Source organism: Lutra lutra, chromosome 3 (assembly GCF_902655055.1).
Source record: "Lutra lutra chromosome 3, mLutLut1.2, whole genome shotgun sequence".
NCBI lineage: Eukaryota > Metazoa > Chordata > Mammalia > Carnivora > Mustelidae > Lutra > Lutra lutra.
In genome coordinates this window covers 144,987,592-145,009,543 of record NC_062280.1, presented here as the reverse complement: position 1 = coordinate 145,009,543, position 21,952 = coordinate 144,987,592, and the positions used below count along the sequence as shown (strand labels likewise).

At 35.7% G+C, this 21,952-nt stretch overlaps 1 protein-coding gene across 2 annotated transcripts in view; it reads right to left on the bottom strand.

Moving 5' to 3' along the window:
• TSC22D1 (TSC22 domain family member 1) overlaps positions 1-21,952 on the bottom strand; it is a 142,534-nt gene that overhangs the window by 44,074 nt on the left and 76,508 nt on the right. Inside the window, exon 1 of one of the 2 annotated variants that reach the window (XM_047723504.1) lies at positions 7,719-7,903. The exons of the other annotated variant lie outside the window; for it this stretch is intronic. The gene's annotated coding sequence lies outside the window, so the exon portion shown is untranslated. Of the gene's footprint in view, positions 1-7,718; positions 7,904-21,952 lie in introns of those variants that run through there. 2 annotated transcript variants of the gene reach the window in all.

Genomic DNA, 21,952 nt, shown 5'->3' with positions numbered 1-21,952 from the left:
CAATGAGAACTGCAAAACTCCAGCACTAGGGAAATACTGCACATAGATTTCATGACTTTTCCCCATGATTCCTTAGTCTTTCAAAGTTAATTTTTTAAATTTTCTTTCTTTTAACTAACATCTTATCCTATTTTAGCCAACATCTTATCTTGTCAATACCTTTTTAAAAATATTTTTTAATTTTCATTTTTACAGTCATATTCTATCCCTTCATTTTATTTTACCTTATTTTTTATATTTATTTAAGTTTTTCTTTCTTCAAAATTTTGAGATAGTTTTTTTCTAACAGATCAAAATATACCCTAAATCTAGTGTATGGCTTTGTTCTAGTCTCCCATCTGATCACATTCTCTCCTTTTTTAAACTTTTTTCTTTCTAAAGAAAAAAATAAATAAATAAATTTTTTCTTTTCTTTTTCAATCAACTTCTTATCAATTCCTTTTTTAGAATCTTTTTTAGTTTTCATCTTTACAGTCATAGTCCATCCTTCATGATATTTACCCTTACTGTTGTATGTATGTTGTTGTATGTAAGTATGTATGTGTGTGCATATATATGTATGTATGTATGTGTGTATATATATATCTATATTTTTTTTCTTTAAAAATTTAGGAGGCAGTTTCTTCTAACAGACCAAAATACACCCAAAATTAAGTTCTATTCACTAGCCTGATCATACCTTTTTTAAATTTTTTGCTTCTTTTCCCCCCAGTTTTGGGTTTCTTCTGATTTGTTTAGCATATATTTTTCTGGGGCTGTTGTTACCCTTTTAGCATTTTGTTCTCTCATTCATCTATTCTCTGGACAAAATGACAAAACGAAACACTTACCTCTAAAAAAGAACAGGAGGTGGTACTAATGCTAAGGACCTAATAATATGGACATTAGTAAGATGTCAGAACTAGAGTTTAGAATGACGATTATAAAGATACTAGCTGGGCTTGAAAAAAGCATAGAAGATACTAGAGAATCCCTATCTGGAAAAATAAAAGAACTAAAATCTAACCAAGCTGAAATCAAAAAAGCTATTAACAAAGTGCACTCAAAAATGGAGGCTCTTACTGCCAGGATAAATGAGGCAAAAGAGAGAGTTAGTGATATAGAAGACCAAATGAATTAGTGATATAGAAGACCAAATGATGGAGAAAAAAGAAGCTGAGAAAAAGAAAGCTAAACAACTAATGGATCATGAGGGGAGAATTCAAGAGATAAGTGATATTAAAAGATGAAACTATTAGAATAATTGGGATCCCAGAAGAAAGAGAGAGGGGATAGAAGGTATATTGGAGCAAATTATAGCAGAGAACTTCCCTAATTTGGGGAGGGAAACAGGTATCAGAATCCAGAAGGCTCAGAGAAACCCCCTCAAAATCAATGAAAATAAGTCAACACCCTGTCTTCTAATAGTAAAACTTACAAGTCTCAGAGATGAAGAGAAAATCCCGAAAGCAGTTCGGCACAAGAGCTACTTACAACAGTAAAAATATTAGACTGGCAGCAGACCTATCCACAGAGATCTGGCAAGTTGGAAAGGACTGGTATCATATATTCAGAGCACTAAACGAGAAAAATATGCCAAGAATACTATATCCAGCTAGGCTGTCATTGAAAATAGAAGGAAAAATAAAAAGCTTCAAGGACAAACAAAAAACTAAACGAATTTGCAAACATCAAACCAGCCCTAAAGGAAATATTAAAAGGGGTCCTCTAAGCAAAGAGAGAGCCTAAAAGTAACACAGACCAGAAAGGAACAGAGACAATATACAGTAGCAATCACCTTACAGGCAATACAATGGCACTAAATTCCTATTTTTCAAAAGTTACCCTGAATGTAAATGGGCTAAATGCCCCAATCAAAAGACACAGGGTATCAGAATGGATAAAAAACAAGACCCATCGATATGCTTTCTCCAAGAGACTCATATTAGACCTGAAGACACCTCCAGATTTCAAGTGAGGGGGTGGAAAACCATTTACCGTGTTAATGGACATCAAAAGAAAGCTGGGGTGGCAATCCTTATTATCAGACAAATTAGATTTTAAACCAAAGACTATAATAAGTGATGAGGAAGGACACTATACCATACTCAACGGGTCTGTCCAACAAGAAGATCTAACAATTTTAAATATCTATGCCCCTAACATGGGAGCAGCCAATTATATAAACCAATTAATAACAAAATCAAAGAAACATATAGACAATAATACAGTAATAGTAGGCAACTTTAACACCATCCTCACTGAAAAGGACAGATCATCTAAGCAAAAGATCAATAAGGAAATAAAGGCTTTAAATGACACACTGGACCAGATGGACATCACAGATACATTCAGAACATTCCACCCCAAAGGAACAGAATACACATTCTTCTCTAGTGTACAAGGAACATTCTCCAGAATAGATCATATCCTGGGTCACAAAGCAGGTCTCAACCGGTACCAAAAGACTGGGATCATCCCCTGCATATTTTCAGACCACAATGCTTTGAAACTAAAGCTCAACCACAGGAGGAAAGTTGGAAAGAACTCAAATACATGGAGGCTAAAGAGTATCCTACTAGAGAATGAATGGGTCAACCAGTAAATTAAAGAAGAATTGAAAAAAATTCATGGAAATAAATGAAAATGAAAACACAACTGTTCAAAATCTTTGGGATGCAGCAAAGTTGGTCCTAAGAGGAAAGTATATAGCAATACAAACCTTTCTAAAGAAACAAGAAAGGACCCAAATACACAACCTAACCCCACATCTAAAGGATGGAGAACGAACAGCAAATAAAACCTAACCCAGCAGGAAAAGAGAAATAATAAAGATCGGAGCAGAAATCAATGAAATAGAAGCCAAAAGGACGGTAGAAGAGATCAACGAAACTAGGAGCTGGTTCTTTGAATGAATTAATAAGACTCTAAATCCCTGTCCAAACTTATCAAAAAGAAAAGAGAAAGGATGCAAATTAATAAAATCATAATGAAAGAGGAGAGATCATAACCAATATGAAAGAAACACAAACAATTATAAGAACATATTATGAGCAACTAACTATATGTCAGCAAATTAGACAATCTGGAAGAAATGGATGCATTCCTAGAAAAGTATAAACTACAAAACTGAACAAGGAAAAAACAGAAAACCTGAAAAGACCCATAACCAGTAAGGAGATTGAAGCAGTCATCAAAAATCTCCCAACAAACAAGAGCCCAGGGCCAAATGGCTTCCCAGGGGAATTCTACCAAACATTTAAAGAAGAATTAATACCTATTCTCCTGAAACTGTTCCAAAAAATAGAAATGGAAGGAAAACTTCCAGACACATTAAATTAGGCCAGCATTACCTTGATCCCAAAACCAGACAAAGACCCCATCAAAAAGGAGAATTACAGACCAGTATCCCTGATGAATGCAAAAATTCTCACCAAATAGTAGCCAATAGGATCAAACAGTATATTAAAAGGATTATTCACCACAACCAAATGGGATTTATTCCTGTGCTGCACAGTTGGTTCCACATCCAGAAATCAATCAATGTGATACAATTCATTAATAAAAGAAAGAACAAGAACCATATGATATTCTCAATAGATGCAGAAAAAGCATTTGACAAAGTACAGCATCCTTTCTTGTCAAAACTCTTCACAGTGTAGGGATAGAGGGTACATACCTCAATATCATAAAAGCCATCTATGAAAAACCAACAGCAAATATCTTTCTCAATAGGGAAAAACTGAGAGCTTTTCCTCTAAGGTCAGGAACACAGCAGGGATGTTCATTATCACCACTGCTATTCAATACAGTACTAGAAGTCCTAGCCTCAGCAATCAGGTAACAGAAAGAAAAAAAAGGCATCCGAATCGGCAAAGAAGTCAAATTCTCACTCTTCACAGATATCTGATACTTTATGTGGAAAACCCAAAAGACCACTCCAAAACTGCTGGAACTCATACAGGAATTCAGTAAAGTGTCAGGATATAAAATCAATGCACAAAAAATCAGTTGCATTTCTATATACCAACAACAAGACAAAAGAAAGAGAAATTAAGGAGTTGATCCCATTTACTAATGCACCCAAAGCCACAAGATGCCTAGGAATAAATCTAACCAAAGAAAACTAAAGAATACTCATGAAAGAAATTGAGGAAGACACAAAGAAATGGAAAAATGTTCCATGCTCATGGACATCCTAGAGCAATCTACATATCAATCCCTATCAAAATACCATCAACTTCTTTCAAAGAAATGGAACAAATAATCCTAAAATTTATATGCAACCAGAAAGGATTCCAAATAGCCAGAGGAATGTTGAAAAAGAAAACCAAAGCTGGCAGCATCACAATTCCAGACTTCAAGCTCTATTACAAAGTTGCAATCATCAAAATAAATCAAATCATCAAAATGGTACTAGCACAAAAACAGACACATAGATCAATGGAACAGAATAGAGAGCCCAGAAATAGACCCTCAACTCTATGGCCAACTAATCTTCAACAAAGCAGGAAAGAATGTCCAATGGAAAAAAGACAGTCTCTTCAACAAATGGTGTTGGGAAAACTGGACAGCCACACGCGGAAGAATGAAACCGCACCATTTCCTTACACCGTACACAAAAATAGACTCAAAATGGACGAAAGACCTCAATATGAGACAGGAATCCATCAAAATCCTTGAGAAGAACACAGGCAAAAACCTCTTCAACCTCAGTTACAGCAACCTCTTAGAAACATCACCAAAAGTAACAGAAGCAAAGGCAAAAATGAACTATTGGGACTTCATTCAAGATCAAAAGCTTTTGTACAGCAAAGAAAACAAACAGTCAACAAAACCAAAAGACAATTGACAGAATGGGAGAAGATATCTGCAAACGACATATCAGATAAAGGGCTAGCATCCAAAATCTATAAAGAACTTCTTAAACTCAACACCCAAAGAACAAATAATCCAATCAAGAAATGGGCAGAAGACATAAACAGACATTTCTGCAAAGACGACATCCAAATGGCCAACAGACACATGAAAACGTGCTCCACCTCACTCGGCATTCAGGGAAATACAAGTCAAAACCACAGTGAGATACTACCTCATACCAGTCAGAATGGCTAAAATTAACCAGTCAGGAAACAATAGGTGTTGGCGAGGATGCAGAGAAAGGGGAACCCTCCTCCACTGCTGGTAGGAATGCAAGTTGGTGCAGCCACTCTGGAAAAAAGTAAGGGGATTCCTCAAAAAGTTGAAAATAGAGCTATCCTATGACCCAGCAATTGCACTACTGGGTATTTATCCTAAAGATACCAATGTAGTGGTCTGAAGGGGCACGTGAACCCCAATGTTTACAGCAGCAAAATCCATAATAGCCAAACTATGGAAAGAGCCTAGATGTCCATCAACAGCAGAATGGATAAAAAAGATATGGTATGTTTATATCTATACACACACACACACACACACACACACACACACACACAATGGAATATTATGCAGCCATCAAAAAATCTTGCTATCTGCAATGACATGGATGGAACTAGAGGCTATTATGCTAATCAAAATAAGTCAGTCAGAGAAAGATAATTATCATATTCACTGATATGAGAAATTTGAGAAACAAGACAGAGGATCATAGGGGTAGGGAGGGAAAAATGAAACAAGATGAAACCAGAGAGAGAGACAAACCGTAAGAGACTCTTGGTCTCAGGAAACAAACTGAGGGTTGCTGGAGGGGAGGGAAGTGGAGGGATGAGGTGGCTGGGTGATGGACATTGGGGAGGGTAAGTGCTATGGTGAGTGCTGTAAATTGTGTAAGACTGTTGAATTACAGACCTGTACCCCTGAAATAATACATTATATGTTAAATAAATAAATAAAAATTGCCAATAAAATATGATATTAGTTTTATTAAAGAGATTTCTAGCTAAATCTTCAATGAATATATATGTTTTATGATGAAAATTACTTCTGCTAATTCATTTGACAAATATTTACTGAGCATACTTTAAATGTGCTAAATATATACTAAAAAACACAGGAGCTAAAAGACTGGGGCCTATTCTCACTATCTATATGCTTCCTTAAGTAGCTATCTCTTGAGCTCAATTTCTTCACTTATAAAAAATATTTGCCTTACCTTCCCTCACAAGTTATTCCAAGGATCCAAATGAGACAATACATGTAAAGGCACTTATAGAGTACTTAGTTACTTTGAAAGCCAATCATCAGGGAGACAAGTCATATCCCAAAATAGGTAGGCAAATAAGATTGCTTAATGCTATAACAGAGGTGAAATGTATCCTACATATCCAAAATATTTTCAATTAACCATTCATTTCAGTGGGATATTATTTGTGAATCATAAGTTCTATTTGGTTTAACTAAAGTGTGTCTTTTTAAAATCATCATAAACCAGCTCTAAAAAAATTACATTTTAAATAATAATTCCTCATTATCTATTTGTCAACAACTAAAATCTAAATTATTTCAATATTTTCTTAAAAAAACAATCTGTCCATCTGCATTTATATTGTTATAAAAATATATATTATTTGACCATTAGTAATCAGATAGTAAATGATTTCTTAGTCCACTTAGTGCTCTGAAATCATGTGATGACCTTATTAGAAAGTTTGCAAACATTTCCAGAACCCATTAATCAAAATAAATTAGAGTTAATAAATGAATTAGTTTTCCATTAAATACAATTAGAAAAATTTGCCATCCTATGCAAGGGATAATTTAGGGAAAAAAGCTTATTTCTCCTTTAAGATTCAAGAATTTTCATTTATGATAAGCAGAAGATTTCCCATTTGCAATTTCAACTCTAATGAATATCTTTTCTTCAAACTGTTAATATTTGTGAACCTACAGATTTAATTATAAGACTTAAAAGTGTATTTGTCCATTATCCTTTTGAGCCACCTCCCTTTAAAACGAACTTTAATCTACATCTTTTCATAGTAAGTTAACTGCAAAATTCCTACACCTATTTGCTCGAATTTTAAGCCAGTTAACAGCTCATCTTGAAATTTAAATGGTTTTAAAAATGTAATTCTAAGTTAATTTTTAATTTGAAAAATTAACACCAACTTCTCTTAAGTATTTTACATTGATGTAGAAATATAGGAGTGGATGGGTAATTTTTCCAAATTCAAATCAGTGTAAGTTATAGAAACAGTAGATAAGAACACCACAAACATATATACATATATAAATAAATATATGTGTGTGTGTATATGTGTGTGTGTATATGTGTATATATGTGTGTGTGTGTGTGTATATATATACACACACACACATACTAAACAACCTAGAATTTGCCAGCTCTAAAAAGCATTCACGAAAATTTTGAACATTTCATAAGAACCATGCAACTGCTGCTTCACAAATAAATTTAAAGTCTTCTATTTTGAAAACATCCCGAAGTACAGCTAACATCATTCTCAAGCATGAATAAACGAAGGTAATATCTTGGGGCCGAAAAGCTCCATATTAAATTCCGGAAGATCTACACTGTTAAGTCAACTCACAACGGATGAACCAAATTACAGAGTTGCTACACAACTGAATTCTTAAAAATCATTCCCTAAAACAGGACTCCATACAACTCCTCTCAGTCAACACCCAAAGGGGGAAAAATTCCTCCTTTCACAAACTTCAAGTAATCTTCCAAGTGGTTTCAGAAACAGCTTTTCTAATACACCGACTATGAAGAAAAAACAAAAATGACGGAACTGAACCTGATTTCAGCTTCCAGGACAAGGACTGAGGAGCCAACTGCCTTTCGAGGGAATAAACACGGTCTAGGATGCCGGCGGGGCCATGAACTACAGGGAAGTCCTCAGGCAGGTCCGTCACTAGGCTACAGAAAAGGTTTCTAGATACGCAGGCCACCGCCACCGTCGCTCTCCGGGCACCACTCTTCCCACTCGGGCCAACTGACACTCCTGCGGACCCAGCGAGGCAGGAAGGAGTCCCCAGCTCCCGGGCCCCCTCAAGGCAGTTTCCACTTAAAGGGGCAGTGACCCAATTTATTGATGGTCGATTCACTGCTTCCGAGAGAACAAAAATACTATCAAGAGAGCGATAAAACTTAGGTGACTAGGATTTAAAAGGCTGTGGGAGTTTTTTTCCTTCAGGTTTTCTGAGCATGTAACAAATCGATAGCATGTGGCCTCTGTTGATCATTTCACCTTGATCCAAAAGTCAGAAGTATCTAGCAGGGGATTTTTCAACTTTTGAAACATGTTTGAGTGTGGGAGAAAACGAAAAAAAAAAAAGGGGGGGGCGGATTCGGGAATGGAAGGAAAAAGACTCGAGGAAGGGAAAGGATAAAGGAAGGGCTGAAGACAGGAAAGGAGAAAGAGAGGATGGTGAAGTGAGGGAGGCTGGAAAACATCAAGCAGAAAAGCAAAGCAAAACCAAAGCAAGCAGAGAGCCAGGTCTCTGAGAGAAATGGAGAAACCAGCGGCGGGACAGATCTCCTATTCCCAAGAGGCCTCAGACTCATAGTACTTCCTGCAATTTGTGTCAAGGATATTCTACTCCGGTCCTACAAATACGCCAATTTACTGGAGCAGAGGTGAGAAATACACAGTTCTCCGTTTGTTTTTCTCCTACTAAACAGTCTACAGTGCTACTGCAGAAGGTAGGAAAAGGCTGATAAAACAACCAAAGTAAAAGGAACTGACATCAGTAAAAGCAAAATGATATAAATTATGAAACAGAAAATGTATGTAAGTAAATGTACAAGTTGGACCTTTTAAAATGAGATTAAACTTTAGAAATTAAAAAAGATGTGTGATAGAAAAATATAATACAAGAGTAAACATCACAGAAACAGACATCTTTTCTGAGATCAAAAATGAACAATAACAATAGTACATATCAAAACTTAGACCCAGTGAGTCCTCCCTGTCAAATGCTCTCATATATCTAAAGATCCTGGCTTAGTAGAATTTAATTACCCATGTGATTAAAGGTAGGACAGCCTGCCTCCCTTATTACACTGGGGGAACATGTGTGCCTTTTTCACTGTTGTATCTCTAGGGCCTAACAACTGCCTGGAAGTCAGATGTGTTTAGGAGAGAAAAAAGAGTAAATCATGGAGAATACAGCAAGTATGTTATTCTTCAAAATAAATTCCTACGTAAAAGGTAAAATAATTTTATCAGATTCCTTGCGAAAGCTGAGACAAAACTTAAAATTTGAAATACTTTGAATTGCTTAAGGCTTAAATAGTTAAAACACAACATTCTTTTGGAGATGCCAGAAGATTCCAGAAGGCCTAAGTTTGAAGATATATGAAAATTTACTTTCAAGTGTTTTCTGCAGGAAAAAAATATATACAGAATATTACCACTATTGAACTCCACACATTATTCTAAGTACTTTACATATATAGTATCTCATGTAATCCCCACAATAATTTCATTTTATCATTTATCACCAGGAAGACCCAGACAGAGACACTAAGTAACATGCCCAGGTTCTAGGCCTAAGTGAGTGACTTTCTGAGTCAGGGTTGGAATCTGGCCTCCTGAGGCTCTATTGCCTCTACAAGAAACAAATATGACAGTTCAAATTCTGAAAAAGTAAAATAATGGGCTATAAGAATTCTTTCACATTTTAAAAAAAATTTTTAAAGATTTTATTTATTTATTTGACAGACAGAGATCACAAGTAGACAGAGAGGCAGGCAGAGGGAGAAGCAGGCTCCCTGTGGGCCTCAATCCCAGGACCCTGAGATCATGACCTGAGCCGAAGGCAGAGGCTTAACCCACTGAGCCACCCAGGTGCCCCAAGTAATTTCACATTTTTAGTGATAGCAATTCTTTATGTAATTAATATAAGGTACTGATAGAAATCATATAACACATTCTAAAATATAAGTAGCATCAAACCCCTTATAGAAAATTCATGTTTAGTTTGTTTCCCACACTCCACCACAGTACCTAGTCCTTCCTGCTGTGCACACTTTCCAGCAAGAGAGCCCAGTATGCATGCATAGACACTAATAATCTTGATAGACAGGGAACTAACAGCAGTTAGTGAACTAACTGTTCACTGCAGTGAACTAACAGCAATAAGATTCATGAATATGTGCTATGGGTATAGAAAAATAGGGAGGCAGGACCTCCGTCACCGAAGATTAAAGCTCCAAAGCTGTAGCGATCAAGACAGTACGGTACTGGCACCAAAACAGACACATAGATGAATGGAACCAGAATAGAAAGCCCAGAAATAAACCCACAACTATATGGTCAATTAATCTTCAACAAAGCAGGAAAGAACATCCACTGAAAAAAGTCTCTCTAACAATGGGCACTGGGAAAACTGGACAGCAACATGCAGAAGAATGAAACTGGACCACTTTCTTAACACCATACGGAAAAATAAATTCAAAAGGGATTAAACACCTAAATGTGAGATCTGAAATCATAGAAATCCTAAAGAACACAGGCAATTACCTCTTTCACATCAGCAGTAGCAGCTTCTTTCTAGATGTCTCCTGAGGCAAGGGAAACAAAAGCAAAAAAACTACTGGACTACGTCAAACTTAAAAGCACAGTGAAGGAAACAACCAATAAAACTAAAGGCAGCCTACAGAATGGGAGAAGATATTTGCAACTGACATCCAAAAAGGGTTAGTATCCAAAATATATAAAGAGCTTAAAAAACTCAACACCTGAAAAATGAATAATCCAATTAAAAAATGGGCAGAAGACACAAATAGAAATTTTTCCAAAGAAGACATACTGATGACCAAAAGACACATGAAAAGATGCTCAACATCACTGATCATCAGGGAAACACAAATCAAAACTACCATGAGGTATCACCTCACACTTGTCAGAATCACTAAAATCAAAAACACAAGAAACAACAGGTATTGGTGAGGATGTGGAAAAAGGGGAACCCTCAGACACTGTTGATGGGAGTGCAAACTGGTGCAGCCACTCTGGAGAACAGTATGGAAGTTCCTCAAAAAGTTAAAAATAGGGGCGCCTGGGTGGCTCAGTGGGTTAAAGCCTCTGCCTTCGGCTCGGGTCATGGTCCCAGGGTCCTGGGATCGAGCCCCACGGCGGGCTCTCTGCTCAGCAGGGAGCCTGCTTTCTCCTCTCTCTCTCTGCCTGCCTCTCTGCCTACTTGTGATCTCTGTCTGTAAAATGAATAAAATCTTTAAAAAAAAAAAAAAAAAGAAAGAAAACCCACAGCCTTCATTTGTAATTATTGAAACTGGAATGAGTCTTAATTCTAAAATGTAGCTCAATTTAAAAAAAAAAAAGTTAAAAATAAAATTGCCCTACAATGCAGCAATTGCACTACTAGATATTTGCTCAAAGAATACAAAACTACTAATTCAAAGGGATACATGCATCCCTATGTTTATAGCAGCATTATTTATAATAACCAAAGTATGGAACAGTTCAAGTGTCCATCAACTGATGAATGGATAAAGAAGATGTAATACACACACACACACACACACACACACACACACACACACACAATGGAATATTACTCAGCCATGAAAAAGAATGAAATCATGCCATTTGCAATGACATGGGTGGAGCTAGAGATTATGCTAAGCAAAGTAAGTCAGAGAGAGACAAATACCATATGGCTTCACTCATATGTGAACTTAAGAAACAAAAGAAACAAGCAAAGGGGCAAAATAAGAGAGAGAGATAAACCAAGAAACATACTCTTAACTATAGAGAACAAACTGATGGTTACCAGAGGGGAGGTGGGTGGGCAGATGGGTAAAACAGATGATGGGGATTAAGGAGTATATTTGTTGTGATGAGCAGAGGGTGATGTATGGAAGAGCTAAATTACTGTATTGTACATTTGAAACTAACATAGCACTGTTAACTAATGTATTAAAATAAAAGCTTAAAAAAATTAATCCCTCTTGCTCTGCCCCACATGGCTCTGTAAGTGATGAAAAGGATATAGCAGTAGATGAACCATAAGTGAATGGGAAATACATCCAGTTATCTAGAATCAGCAACCCTAACCTTCAGGACGTAGTCCAGGAACTCAAATGCTAACTGAAAAGCTGAAAAAAAAAACCTCTCATAAAGCCCCTATACCAAAGAAATATACTCTGTCTCTTAGAGCTTGCTTGATAATTACTGACTCCAGTTTATCATAAAGTCTTTTTTTCTTTCATTTTATTTACTCATTTGCGAGAGAGAGTAGGAGAGAGAGAGCATGAGCAGGGGTTCGGGAGTGCAGAGGGAGAAGCAAACACCCTGCTGAGCAGAGAGCCTGACATGGGACCTGAACTGACGCTAAACTGACTGAGCAACCCCGGTACCCCTATCATACAATTCTTGAAACATGATCACCTGGCTTCTGGGGACTCGAGAGATTAAAAGCAATCAAGCGAAAAGAGCAATGTGTTACCAGAAAAACCCAGGCTCAAAAAGAGATAGTTTTCAGCCTAATAAGACAGAAAAATGAAGTAGTAGTCAGCATCTGAGACAACTCATCGCCCCAATGCTGAACCTGAGTCATCATCAAACCACAATCATCAAAAGGTTAAAATAAGGTTAGAAGGTTACAGTAAGATCAGGTGTCTGAAAATTTAGGTTTTGATTATCTGAGCATTTCTCTTAGGTCAGATGCTAAAATCATTGGAAAACCTACATAAATAAGTTGTTACCAGCTAGAATTTGGAACACACTATCCTCTCTTTTGCTATTTATTTAGGAGTGAGATGGGAGAAGCCCACACCTCTCAGCCGGTCCTGAAAGGACCGCTGTGTAATGGGAACAATCTATTTTAAAAATGACAATAAATGGAAGGCACAGTTATACATTTAACAAAAATGGAACCAGCAAACCACCATTTGAGAATATGCAATGAACAAAGTAATACTAAGAAATATTAAATAAGAAAAATTGGATTAATAATAGGACCAAGAGAGAGGAAATTTACAGAAATAAAATTTTTATTTTATTTTCAAGTAGGTTCCATGCCGAGGAGCCTAATGCAGGGCTTGAACTCATGACCCTGAGATCAAGACCTGAACTGAGATCAACAGCCAGATGCTTAACCGGCTAAGCCACCCAGTGCCCTTGGACTTCATTTTAAAAAATGAGGGGCTTAGAAGTGTACAAGTTCCAAAATGTATTAATGGCACATAAAAAACTTTATTTTAAATTGAGAAGCTTATAAAAAGAATTTAACATATATCCCTCTGATATAACAGTAACATTAATTAATATAACATTTTTTAATCCAGATGAGAAGACCTATTATTTTAGAGTGCTTTGACATTTTAAAGACAGTAAGATGATAGTATTAATTCCTGGGGAACTAGGGATTGCTGATAAATTTATTTCTATGTATGAAAGTATTCGTTGAGCATTTACTACCATATAAAAATCATGGTAGATAGAACATAAAAATGCTAGCGAAAGAAACAGTCATTAATCAAACAATTAAAATATAATGAAGCAAAGTCCATCATAGATGAAAGAAATTAAGGCAATAGTGATTCTGGGGCTGGTTGGCTATTTAAGTTAAGGGAGAAGCAGAGTTTAGGATGATTTAGGAGTTTGGGCATATGATAGAGATGATACATCTTGGCACTGTTAATTGTGGCAGAACACCCTTTGAAAGCAGTGATCCATGAGGAGCCCAGTTTGGATGGTATGTCCAAGTAAATATGTTCACAGGGAAATTGGGGACAATCAATGGCAGCTCCAGAATTTCTATAAAGTAGTCTGGGGCAGAATGGATCAGAAGATACTTCTTGAGGTTCAGTTTCCATATCAAACATACTAATTTTACAAGAGTTTTTGTATTTGCTGTTGTTCTTTGTTTTACATAGAGTATATGTCTAGTTAATGAAGTTTTAGTGTGTTAACAAGTGATGGAGAGGATGAGGGGTTAAAGTCCATGTCCTCATCCTCTTGCACTACCAGTGACTGAACACAGGACTCTAAACCCACCAAGAAAAGTCAACTGGAAGCACCCAACCATGAGCATATGGGGGAAGGTCCCTGGAAGGCGAAGAAAACCTACAGAGTAAAAGGAAGAAAGGGCAAATGATAGACTCTAGAGAAACACCAACATTTAAGAGAACTGGGAAGAAAACAACAAACTGTAACAGAGACCAAAAAGGAGAGGGTCCAGGGAGAGGAGAATGGGGAGCGAATGGTGTACCTTTCACTGGAGCCAAGGGAAGAGAATGCAGGAAGTAACAGGTACAATGCCCAAGAGAGATGTCAAAGGAGATCAGTTCTGAAAAGCATTTAAGACTTGAGACAGTTAGCAAGCCATTGGTAATATTTGCAAAAGAACAATTTCAGAAGCGTGAGTGGCAGCGTGGTGAGGCCACACCCCAGCAGCACAGATGAACGGGGAGTGAGGAAGGCGAGGAAGGCAGAGGACCTGGGTGGGGTTGGCGGCTTATGCAAGAGTCAAAACCTAAACGTAACACGAGAGGACATAATCCTGAGGAAGCAAAGTCCCAGAGGACACAGGAGAGAGTTTGGTATTTGTAATTATACGCAGAAATTCATATTAGATGTGAACAGAACACTAGTTTTAGTTAGCATAACTGATGCAGACTTTCCTGGGTTCATTCACCAATTTGCCAGCATCTCCCATGATCACGAATGACATTCAGCATTGATTATTTCCCTCTCATTCTCACTTTGCAGGCTGAATACACTCACAGCCTCGTTCCACTAAGCTGGTAGATAATATGTAATCGATAAATATTTCTAATAATCCACGAGTGGATTTTATCTTCTGCATGTCCTCCTAGAATGACTTGAATGTCCTACAACCACCATAGTAATAATAATGACAACAACAGCAACAATAATAGAGTTGGTAAGGGACTGGTAAGCTAGACCCAGTAAAGAAAGTATCCCTCCTCTGAGCTCCTAGAAAACATTTTCTATATAATTTACTTTAAAAATTGCCTGCAAATATTACTGCATTATTCAAATTAATTTTTAAAACCTTTCAAATATTTATATCCCATCTCAATTATACTTGAGGTAGTCACAATTTCTTTGTACCCTTCTCAAACTCCAACCAGTCTTTCAAATACAAAAGGTGCTTAATATTTTACTTTAGTATGGGTAACAAAACTACAGAAGTACGTACATATCTGTAAACTTATAGTAAGTTGTTGCTGAAAGAGAATTACCAGTTATGTTCTGTGAGTCTACTAAAATGTTAAGAACGATGGCTTTATAAATATATTCTATCACTTAGTCCTCAAAACAACCCATTTTTGAGATGAAGAAACGGAGCTTTGGGTTAAAAAAGTTGCTGCACATTACACTGCTAGTAACTGACGGATCCAGGACCCAAGAGGCCTGTTCTTTTCACTTTGCCTCTACTCTAAATGATGGGCAGAAACAGTAAATATTTTGAACGTTTATATTCTTTTTGTTTTTTTAAAGATTTTATTTATTTATTTGACAGAGAGAGAGAGAGAGAGAAATCACAAGTAGGCAGAGAGGCAGGCAGAGAGAGAGGGTGAATGATGTGGGGGGTCGATCCCAGAACCCTGAGACCATGACCTGAGCCAAAGGCAGAGGCTAAACCCACTGAGCCACCCAGGCGCCCCTGAACGTTTATATTCTTAAGCCACATATGTTATTCCCAAATTCTAGGTTTCAAAAAAGGGATTAGTTACTAAGATTAAAATATATTTATTGAAACATTATATTCACTTTGATTATATAAGCAATAATAAAAGTGGTAATACTGACAATCATTGGCAGCTAACATTTATTAAGTGTTTATTATGTGCCAGAAGCTATGCTAAGTGCTTTAGTGCTATTCTGTTTATGCTTCACATAATCCTAAAAGGTAGGTATTACTATTATGATTCATGCCTACAGATGAGAAAATAGGCTCAGAGAGATTAGGGTTTATGGTCTCAAGATCACAAATGGAACAAGTGATAAAGCCAACATTTAAATGCAGGGAGTCTAAATTTGAGGCTTATAAGTAGTACATTATACAAGCCTATTTTTGCAATATCCTTTCCATTAACAAATTGAACTCCCAAGAAAGCGATCATATTATCTAGACGAAGACTTTCCTCTAAATTACCAACACACTTAATACTGCACCATGCAGATTTGGACCTTCAATTAATTCAGTAACAAGCAACATATTGAGAGAAATAGTTTTCCACAGTCTTTCAACTACAAATGGAACATTCAGTTTAAATCCCTATTTTAATCCACCAGGCTTTTTGTAACAATAGTAAATCAATCATCAAATTTTAAAACAAAAGTGCCACTTGGAAAGCTAGCATAATTAGCTAGCTTTATTTTTAAAATCCCAAACTGTCAATATTGTAGGAAATTTGCCACTCTTGCTTTGACAAGAATTATCAGGCAAAAATCTCCCAAAATTGGCCAACGCTGAACATACACAGGATATCATCTGAGTATACCAAAACATGCAGATTCTACAAAGTGGTCAACTAAATGAGACCATCCCGAGAAATATGCAGGACTTCGAAATACACAGGCACTGGGAAAAAGCCAAATACACACCAAGAAGTAATTATTCTTACTCAACAGTAGATGGCGCTAACGCATCATATCCTATTTAAAAACAGCCGTCCATACTCTCCTAGAACATTTTTACCTACACAACCCTAGCTATCTTAAATTAAGTAAAGTTTTATTTATTTAACAATCTGTATAATTTGACTTCTAAACTGATTTTTAAAAACCTAAACACATAGGCATCTTCTACACAAATCTGGACTGTTTTTCTGAAAAAATGTATTACTTAAACACAAAATAAAAAGTCACAAAATTTGTTAACAAATGCAAGACATACTGTCAGGACATCTGAAAAATTGAAAAAAGAATATGAATAGGTAAAAGAAACTGAAGAGAATTACTACCTGAATGTTTTGAGGTTTGAGTAGCTTGTGAGCTTGAAATTTTTTTCTACAGCCAAATATAGTAATGTTCAAACATCCCTCTAAAGTTTCTAGTATGTACAATAATGGAATTTCCATTTCTTTCTATACAATCCTTTACGAGTATGCAGAATATATTTATTTCCTATGGACAAGCCAGGGAATACAGTCCTTTCCGCTTCCCAAAGTAGTCCCATTTTATACATTATAAATAATAGTGATTCCCAACCCAGACGTAAATAATATTTCTGAATGTGAGGTTTTAAAGTACGTATTAAGTTTTTTTTTAATTAGTCTGGAAGAGGAAAAATACGAAGTTATTTATTATGACTTATCATGTTAGTCTAGGACAGGAGCTGGGTACAGGAAGGCTGGTAGTGATAAGGTTTATTAAAAGTAGAAGTGATACCCATGATAAACATATTTAATAATTGCAGCATAAGACAACCATCTCGAATCCTACAAGTAAATCTAATTATAGGTCTTTAGAGCTACACAGAATAAATAGTGCAACAATATTGTTAGTTGGGAGGGGGGCTCTTTCGCACATCTAACATTAAGCTACACAGGTGGTTTATTCAGCCCACTTGCTGATCTGTATAAAGAAGACTGATTACTATAGGACATCTTAACTTAAATGACACTAGAATTGTAGAATATACATGAGCATTTGTGTTTTGACGCCTAGCTCTAACACTTAAAGATGCTATAACACCCTGAGAAAGTCATTTAACTATTAAATTCAATTTTTTTCCTTTATACAATAGAAGGTATAATTATAGTTAAGAACTAAAAGAAGAAAGATATTTAGGGTATATAGTATGAATGATAGTTAAAGATTCAATGACTCCATTCCCTCCTTTTGCCATATTATAAAAGTAATAAGAAGCAGGCAGAAATAACAGTATAAATCCACTTAAGCTAATGTAAATCAACACAACAGTTTAAAAAAAAAAGATTTTAAAAGACAAATACAAACAGACTACCCTCTTACCACCAAGACTAATAAAGTAGGAGTTTTTGAAAAACGAGTGCTTAGTATAAGCAAACAAGACTCCAGGCCATAAACAGTAACAGGCACTATAAATAGTGACTCTATCCACAAACCCAAGGGCAATTACCACACATGTGTATGGTAAGTTCATCTAATCATATTTCCACTTTTAAATGTATAGCAATTCTACCAGTAACCTAATACAAATTTTGTACAATGTTAAGAGACTTCTTAGTAAGATTATTTTCATTAAGCCTTCACATAATAAATATTAGAATCCTGATTATGTTTTTCACTAGAAAGACATTTCAAAAATATCCTGCTTTTGCAGGAAAAAAAACGATGACCAGGATAACTTTCAACCTATAATTGGGTATCCAGACTTTTCAAGAACTAGAGTAAAATAAAGGCAAGTTCAGAAAAGCAGAAAATAAGTTAACCACCATTTAACATTCATCGATGGAACTTCCAAAAAGTATTCTTTAGGAAAAAGAAAAATGTTCCATTCAGACGATCTGAATTACAAGAAAGAAGAGTAAATAAAGAAGCAGATAAATATGTAATTAAAGCTAAACATTGTCTATAGAAAATAATGTCAAATTTGTGAATTATTTTTAAATGAAGTTAAAATTATGGACAACAATATGTAAATCATGGGGAGTGGGGAAGGTGGCAATTAGTGTTAAAATGTGGTAAGGAGGGTGCCTGGGTGGCTCAGTTGATTGAGTGTCTGCCTTTGGCTTGGGTCATGATCCCTGGGTCCTGGGTTCAAGTCCCACAGGCTCTGCAGGGAGCTTGATTCTTCCTCTGCCTCTCATGAATGAATGAATGAATGAATGAATGAATGAATGAATGAATATCTTTTTAAAAAATAAAATATGATAAGGATTTTGTACCTTTTCTAGAAATGATGATTCTAAGATATTGATTAACCTTAAATTTTGTTAAGTTGATTAAAAGAACACAAGAAGAATATATAGGTCCCAAATAAGAAAAGGGGATAAAACAGGAATGTCCCTCCTCTGACCCAAATCCTGCTATACATTATTTACAAGAGACATCCTAAAATAAAAGGACATGAAAATGCTAAAAGACAGAAAATGGGAAAAAAGATATCATTAGCAATACCAACTGAAGAGGGGGCGCCTGGGTGGCTCAGTGGGTTAAGCCGCTGCCTTCGGCTCAGGTCATGATCCCAGGTCCTGGGTTCGAGCCCCACATCGGGCTTTCTGCTCGACAGGAAGCCTGCTTCCTCCTCTCTCTCTCTGCCTGCCTCTCTGCCTACTTGTGATTTCTCTCTGTCAAATAAATTTAAAAAAAAAAAAAAAAAACTTTAAAAAAAAAATACCAACTGAAGATAGGTAGAATAACCTTGTTAAAATAAGACAAAAGAGAACTAGGTAAAAGGCATTGCTAGGGTCAAAGAGAGTCATGACCTAACAGCTTCAATACACCAGCAATTCTAAACTTGTATGCACTTAATACATATAAATAAATACAGCAAATTTTGATAGAACTATAAGGGAGAAAGTGTTAATCACCTTTCTCTAATATGGTAGGGTCAAGCCAATAAAATTAGTTAGATACTATTGATCTAAACAAATTTAAAACCTGAATGGACATGAAGAGAATACTGAACTTTAAAGTTAAAGAACAGACACGCTCTACAATCATACATGAAACAACTAAAGTGTTCATGTGCCAAACCATAAAAGAAGAGTAAATCAATTTCCAAGAATCAGTATCATATAACCAAGTTAGCAGATCACTATGCAATTCATTAATATAGAATTCACTCAAAAATGATAAAATGTAAAAACACCTATATTTGATGACTTCAAAACACACATTCAAATAATTTGTAGGTCAAAAACAAAATCAAAATGGAAACTTAAAACACGTAAAATAAAAAGAAAATGCAGACTTGTAAAACATGCTGCCAAAATAATAACGTGGAAGGAATTTTAGAGCCTTAAATGTTTATAACATTACAGAAGAAAATTTGAAAATCGGTGAGCTAAAATTTCAATTTAATATGATAGGATTGGAACTAGAATGAACCTACAAATGCAAAGAGAAGGAGATAATAAATGTAAAAGCAAAAGTTAATGAAATTCAAAACGAGAAAAAAATCTCAAAGCTAAATTTGGCTCTTTGAAAAGACAAAATAGGTAGAACTCTGAAAAGATTAGTGAAGACAATGGGATGCAATATAAACAATATCCAGGAAGGGAGATCATAAATACAGAAAAAAATAAAATATAACAGAATACTATTAACCTCAAGGCAACACTTAGAAACACCAGATCTAGGTTTTACATGTAAAGTTCTACCTAACAGCCAAGAAACAGAAGATAACACTCTCATAAAAATGCTTATGGAGATCTTATATAGATAGATAGGGACATAGAGATATACGTATAAATATAGTCTGAAAGACAAATTCTCTCATGCTCTTTTATGAACAGTGCAAGAATCCATAAAAGCAAACCGACAAAAATAAATCTAGTTATAAATAAAAAAGCATCACAACCACCTTAAGTTATCCTAGCAATATAAGAGTGATTTACCATCAGAAAATCTTTAAATTTTACTTACCATCTTAACAGATTAAAGGAAAAAAAATGACCTCAAGAAATATTTTTAAAATGTTTAACAAAATTCAATATAAATTACTTACTAATAATGAAACTTAGTAAACTAAAAATACAGAATTTCTCTTCCCCCATGAAAGACATTTGCCAAAACCTACAGAACACAGCCTTCTTAGCGGTGAAATGACAGAAGCATGTTTCAAATTAGGAACAAGATAAATACACCCCGTATTAGCATCCTCCTGGAAATTCTAGTCCTGCATTGTCTAATACAGTGGCCACTAGCCACAAGTGGCCACGAGCAGTTGAAATATGACTAGTACAAATTGACATGTACTGTAAATGAGAATGCATACCAGCTTGTGAAGATTTAGTACCAAAAAAAAGTAAAAAAAGGTAAAATGTCTCATTAATAATTTTTATACTGATAAACATGCTGAAATAACAATATTGGGTTAAATAAAATAAAGTATATTATTAAAATCAGCTTCACTTGTATCTTTATATTTAATATGACTCTAAAAAATTTAAAATTACATGTTGCTCATGTTTCTACTAAACAAAAACGTAGACAAAATAAACATTGACTAGAAAGGAAGAAACAAAACTATCATTAATCTCATATATGATTGTCTACACAGAAAAACAATATACAGAAAATTTTGAAGATTTTATTTATTTATTTATTTAGAGAAAGTGCACACAAGTGGGGGGAGGGAAGGAGATGGAGAGAGCAGACTCCCAATTTTAGCACAGAGCCGCCACAGGCCTCTATCTCAGGACCCTGAGATCATGACCTGAGCTGAAACCAAGAGCTGGACGCTTAACCAATGATCCACAATATACAGAGAATTTTAGAATCAGTAACAAGTTTTAGCAAGGTGGCTAATAATTCTAAACATACTAACATGCAGAAAACATAATTTTCTTTTTCTTTTTTAATTTTATTCAGGGTGCCTGAGTGGCTCAGGTCATGATTCCAGGGTCCTAGGTTAGATTCCCATATCAGGCTCCCTGCTCAGCAGAGAGCCTGCCTCTCCCTCTGCCTGTTGTTCTCCCTGCTTGTGCTCTCTGTCAAATAAATAAATAAAAACATTTTTTAAAAATAAATAAATAAATTATTTATTTTAAATTATTTATTTATTTATTTATTTATTTGAGAGAGGGAGAGCACGAGTAGGCAGCAGAGGGAAAGGGAGAATCACTCCCCACTGAGCAAGGAGCCCAACGTGGGGCTCAATCCCAGGACCCTGGGATCATGCATGACCTGAGCCAAAGGCAGACACTTTGAGCCACTCAGGCACCCCAAAAATACATTAAAAGGATTATACACTATGATCAAGTGGGATTTATTCCAGGGATGCCAGGATGGTTGATATCCACAAATCAATCAAAGTGATACACCACATTTAATAAAATAAAGCATAAAAACTATGTTATATCCATAGATACAGAAAAAGC